The sequence below is a fragment of the Neofelis nebulosa genome, chromosome 5 (genome assembly GCF_028018385.1).
Source record: "Neofelis nebulosa isolate mNeoNeb1 chromosome 5, mNeoNeb1.pri, whole genome shotgun sequence".
Taxonomy (NCBI): domain Eukaryota; kingdom Metazoa; phylum Chordata; class Mammalia; order Carnivora; family Felidae; genus Neofelis; species Neofelis nebulosa.
In genome coordinates, this window is record NC_080786.1 from 63,046,188 (window position 1) to 63,052,304 (window position 6,117).

Here is a 6,117-nt window from a genome sequence, read left to right on the forward strand (position 1 = left end):
TGAAAAGACACTCAACATCATCAGTCACCAGGGAAACACAAATTTAAACTACGATCAGATACCACTTCATGTCCAGTAAGATGGTTAGAATCAAAAAGCCAGATAAGAGCAATGATGTGCAGAATTCAGAACCCTCATATGCTGCTGGTGGGAATATAAAATGGCACAATCACTTTGGACAATAGTCTGGCAGTTCCCGTGTGCCCAGCACCAGAAAAACATCAAAGCTCACACAAAAGCCTGAGAATCCAAGGGCTCTCTAAACATCTGATCAAGAAAGCAGCCTAAGGTAAAGAAAGTGCAAAGAGAATTAGAAAGCTCTAAAAGTACTGTCCAAATAGTCACAGAAAATAATGGAGGCCAACAGAGGTTTGAAACATCTACCCTCCTTTGGCCCTTAAGCTAGATGCTCACTGTAGCTCATCCCAACTGCATTCCTTATGCTCCCTTTACAACTTTCTCAAAACAGTCTGCAGCAATTGCCTTATAGAAGAATTTAATGGGACAAACATTCGTATCATGAGCATCTGTATGCACATTACACAGAGCTGAGTTCTGACAAGCTCACTTGTGATGAACTTATCCTCCTACAGCTTCTAATGTTCTTAACATAAGGAACAGATAAACAGAAGGGCACATGCTTTAACAAAATGCAGAAGTGGAGAAATACAGTGGTTTTATTCTTGGTGGAGAAAAAACAAGAGCAAGACCAGGAATGCGGCACTAGATAAGTATAGGGTTTTCAATTGCTAAAGTGAGAGCTGAAAGGTTTTCAAGAGCAGGGCTCTCACTTGGCGTCAGTTCCTCTGAGCTGTGGTGTGACGAGCGCCATGAGTTACACGCTCAAAATCTTCGACCCTCTTCCAGCAGCTTTTCCACACTGCAGAAACCACAACTTACAGTGTCACTTCCCAGCCTCCTCTAAAGCTAGGTTCTGGTTGTGATCTAGGTCCTGCTGATCCCTCGCATTTGTGCAAGTCTTGAATTTGCAAGTGAGGTGCTTGGGGAGAGGGGCAGGTCATGCGACACCCAATTTCCTGATGCGTATGGTTTCAAGCCAGCAGCTGCGGCAGCGGTTTCCAGTTTCAACAGGTGCAGTGCATCCACACTGTGACAGGGCAGCAGCATTCTTGGTGGCCCAGTTATGTGGGGTGGCTTTAGGTTCTTCCTAGAAACACAGTAGAGAACCCCTTTCTCCATGATTCCATAAGCAACTTAATACCTGTAACAAATGCCTTTCTACCAATATAGCCAGAGCTGATCCTGGTCTCTGCAGAGCAGCCCTGCCGGGTACCTGGGATGGCAGAAGGTGATGGTAACTTCTGAAGGAGTGGGAGACACCACTCGTGACCTCATGACAGGGGTACATGTTCAATCTCTCAACTTGCTTCAGGCTCTCCCAGCAAGGAAGAACTCCGTGCCACTCTAAAGGGCTGCTGGGGTAGAGAAAAGGATTTTATAAGAGTGATGTATGACCAGTGTTTGTTTTAAGGATACCCAAGTAAATTTAGAATAAGTTATTGAAATCATTAACAAAGGTCACAAGGACCCATCTCGTGTGGTTTCTCTGTGTTTACAAGCATGGTGGACCATTCCCCCACTTTCTCTTGTCCAGCCATGCTGGCCTTTTCTTTTTCAGGTTCACTATGCCCTTCTCCGCTCAGGACCCCAGCCTGGATCATTCTTTAACTGGTAACTCCTACTTGTTCTTAAATCAGTCCCCCCCATCAAATCTCAGACCTAGGATGTTCATGTTATGTGCTCTCTTGACATGCTCCACCTCCCTTCGTAATGAGTCACAGCCAGAATTAAATACTCATTTATGGAAGTTAAAAATAGATGTCTGTCCTGCAGACAGGAACGTCTGTGAGAACAGGGGCTTTGCCTTGTATGCTAGTATATTCCCAGTGTCTAACGGTGCCTTCTTTGCACATGGTTGGTACTCAATATGTTTAGCTTGAGTGAATGGACTCCATCTTCCTGGTTCAATTTCGTTGAATGTCTATCCAAACCCCTGCTCCCAGAGTGTTTGCAGCAAGGGAAGATAGCTTGCAGAATTGGCCACGGGTTCCTAATGCTTCTGCCTGTGTGTGACATGCATCCCTTCCATGAACGTTTCATTGGCCAAAGCAAGTCACAAGGCCATGTGTATTCAAAAGGGTGATCAGGAATGGGTGGAGAACTGCAAACATTCGCCTGTTGCATCTCCCTGTCCAAAAGGCTAACCTGAACGTTGAGGTTGGGATAGAGAGAAAAACTGATCGGTCTATATGTAGTGGCTTGAGTTTTACTTCCTAAGGCAAGCACACTGCATTCTTTGTTCTGAGGCACATCTTTCCCATTTCACTTTTATTGTTATGTTCTCTACTGGCTGATGTGCATTCATATCTTGGCAGTCCTAAGCTCAGGGCTTTACCAGAAATGCCCCTGTGAAAATGAACTTTAGGTCACTAGCAGAATTTGCTTACCCAAGCTGGTTCATCATCTATTCATTGCCTTAATGAGGACAAGCAGATATAGTCCCTTTGTTACACATGAACCATGGCTGTATTGGTGCTTTCATTCATTTGCTTCAAAATTAGCTGTTCTTGGGGCTTTGCAGAAGGGGGCCTGCAGCAACAATCAACCACACATTTATTGAACATCTGTTATCCATAATTCCTTTACCGGGTATTGAGAGGTACAAAAAAATATAATGTATGGCTCTTGTCTTCAAGGAACTAACTCCAGCTGAGGAAACAAGATGTAACACCCCCGCCCCCAAATATTACCCAAATAAACAGCATGCATGTTTAAACACAGACTCACTGGTGGGGCAATACAAAGAATTTCAGAGGCAAGAATGTTCCACATAAATGGTTGTGTAGTCAGTGTCTCTGGGGGATGTGGAAGGTGAGCTGGGCTGCAGTGGGGGTGGGTGTAGGTCTCAGCAAGTGGAGTATGGGTCTCCTTGCTAGGCCTGGGCTTCCCTAGGGAGAGCCTGAGAGAGGAGAGAAAGGAGAACCATCAGCAACAGCAATGGGGGGAGAGCATTTACCATCACTGGATGCAGAGAGGACACTGCCAAAGCAGTGAGGAGAAAGGCTGAAAGCAAAGACTTAGCCCAGTGGTGGCCTCCAACCAGTCCAGTCATCTCAGTCTTGACATCAGGTCTTCCTCAGGTCATAACTGCACTCCAGAATCCAGAAATGCTATGTCTTCTAGGAAGTCCAGCACTGGGATGAATATCCGAATGCCAAGCCACATCAAACATCTTTGTGTTGTGTCTGACCTCCTCATAGCCCACAGCTGCCCTGGTCATTGCTGCGACAAACAGGCATGTGCAGGCCTAACCTGACATCACTGCCTTGGCTGGACCCAAGGGCTGTTCTCTGCTCTGGAGCCCCTCTGCTGCCATCTTTAAAGATGCTAGAGGGGGCGCCTGGGTGGCTCAGTCGGCTAAGCGTCCAGCTTCGGCTCAGGTCATGATCTCACGGTTTGTGGGTTCGAGCCTTGTGTCGGGCTCTGTGCTGACAGCTCAGAGCCTGGAGCCTGCTTCGGATTCTGTGTCTCCCTCTCTCTCTGCCTCTTTCTCACTCACGCTCTGTCTCTCTCTCTCTCTCTCTCTCTCTCAAGAATAAATAAACATTAAAAAAAAAACTAAAAAAAAAAAAAAAGATGCTGGAGGAAGCTGCCCAGACATTCTTCTATGGGTGCAAGCCTGGAAATGCCAGAGAGTTAGCACCCCTGGAGTTTCCAACTTCAGCCAAGAGGGAACTTGGAGTGGGCATGCAGCCCATGTATGCTTCCCTCTTCTGTCTCTGGGACTGACAACTCTGAAATGTTTTACACATTTCCTCAGGGGGTCCCCAGAGGAAGTCAACCACCATTGCCCTCTTTATCTGGACTGGCTCTTCCTCCCTCTCTTTCATCTTCCAGGTCCCAAAATAAGTAAATCCTCATGTCCAAGTAAGGACACGTCACCCCCAAAGCAAACTCTTTAAACTTGTTTACATACTTCTTCATTAAAGTATTTGCCCCTTTGCTTCAGGGTTAATTATTGAGATTTAAAAAAAAAGAAAAAAAAATTGATTGCACCTTGCTCTTATAATTTAATAAGCTATTTTGGAAATCTTTTCACATTAGTACATATATATCTAATTTTTAAAATAGTATCCATTTAAGGAATATCATAATTTATACAATCAGTTCTCTATTCACTCTTACGATATACTTCAACGAATATCTTTCTTGTTGCTGTTATTGTCATATGATCCTTTACTGAAATATTTCCCTTTGTAGTTCTTAACTAGTGGGGCATTCCCCTCCACCACTGTTGATATTATCTGTGATGTTGAGGGTGGTGGCCACCAAAATTGCAGGCAATGGATTGGGACGTCCCCAGGATCTCTTCCATGGTTCCAGAGAGATCTCTGGTTAAAGATCAGTGCCACATATGTTGGGCAATGTTGACAGTCTCATCAAAAGTGATATTTCCACTGTGCTTAATGTTTTTCTACTTCTTTCTGTCTCTTGGTGGTTCCTTGAGGGCTTTGATAATCAGGGCAGAGGCAGAAGATAACACTTCAATCTGGGCCTGTGTGTCCTGAATGGCCAGAAGGGTCTGTAATCCTCAGGCCCTTCCAATCACTGGTTGCCTTGATGATGTCATCACCAAACTTTTTAGGAGACAGACCCAGGGGGCCGGTCTTGGGGGCCAGGGCAGACAAGGCACCAGCTTCCCCACAGATGCACCTCAGATACATGACTTTGATCTCACTGAGGTTGACCTTAGGTGGCACAGAGGGGATGGCTGCTGTTGGAGGAACCCAGAATCAGGACAGCTGGAGACAGCTGAACCTTCACCTCCTCCTCTGAGCTGAAAGCCAAAAGCCCAATGGACAGCTCTATGTGTGTATGTGTCCTCTTTTCCCAAACCGCCCTTAATCTTCATTTTAATGTGGTTTCTCCTGAGCAAAATATTGGGAGAAATATCCTAGCCTGTACTTTATGAGGATAGGCCAGGATGGATAGGCTTCAGGCAGTCTATCTAAAGCTGAAGTAGTAGGGAGTTTTGCAGGACATACTAATGTGCTTTTATACTTGTAAGAGTTTAGCCAAATGAGATGCTAGAACCATCTGCACAAGAGACTACCCTCACTCCCAACACTAGTTACAAGTTCAGGGTTACCTAAAACTACCCCTAGGTTTGATAATTTGCTAGAAGAACTCACAGAATTCATTGAAAGCTCTTATGCTATGGTTATGCTGTAACACAGTGAAAGGATACAGACTGAAATTAGGCAAGGGACGAAGTACCCAGGGTAGAAATCAAGAAAGTAGAAAATGCTGAGCTTTTGTCCTCTCCCCCTGGACTCATGACACTGTCACTTCCTTGGCATTGATGTGAAACAATACACAGTGAGTATTGCCAACCAAGGAAGTTTACCCAAGCATTGGTGTCCAGAGTCTTTATTAGGGCCCCATCCAGTGGGTGATCTCAAGTTTGAGCCCCTCGGGAGTTCAACTTATATCACACGGCTCAAATTCCCCAACCTGTATCACACTGTGACTCTCTTGCTCAGGCCCCCAAGCAAACAAAGACACTCCTATCAGGAGGCTGAGGACAAAGGCTGGACCTCTTTTTGGAGTAAAGGCTAGATTCTTCACTATGCAATACCAAAAACAGAATTGATTCCATTACACTTTTCTGGGAAACATCTAATTAATAATGTCCAGTTTCTTTCCTGAGAACGTTTTTTAATCAAACAAATAGGAACAACCATCAATTGACCCAATAACAAAAAATGTCCTTGGCTCAACATATGGCAAAGAGAAAATCATGCCAAGACCCTGGTCAAATGATCCCCCTAAATTCACTCTCTGCCCAAACATGCCTCCAATGGCAAACAGCAAGCTGCATTGGGGCCACATATCTTCCCCTTGGTCTGGGATCTTTGTTTATTTTAAGGGAAATAAAATCCTTATGTTTTGGGGCATTTACACTTAATTCACTGAAACACTTCACAAAGGAGGGGTGTCTGGTTGGTTCAGTCGGTTAAGCAGCTCAGGTCATGATCTCTTGGTTCGTGAATTTGAGCCCCACCTTGGGCTCTGTGCTGACAGCTCAGAGCCTGG

The 6,117-nt window shown here is 45.1% G+C and overlaps 1 pseudogene; it reads right to left on the minus strand.

The window, feature by feature from the left end:
* Window positions 1–4,284: 4,284 nt before the first annotated feature.
* On the minus strand, window positions 4,285–4,808 carry LOC131513130 (large ribosomal subunit protein uL11-like; annotated as a pseudogene).
* Between the last annotated feature and the right edge of the window lie 1,309 nt (window positions 4,809–6,117).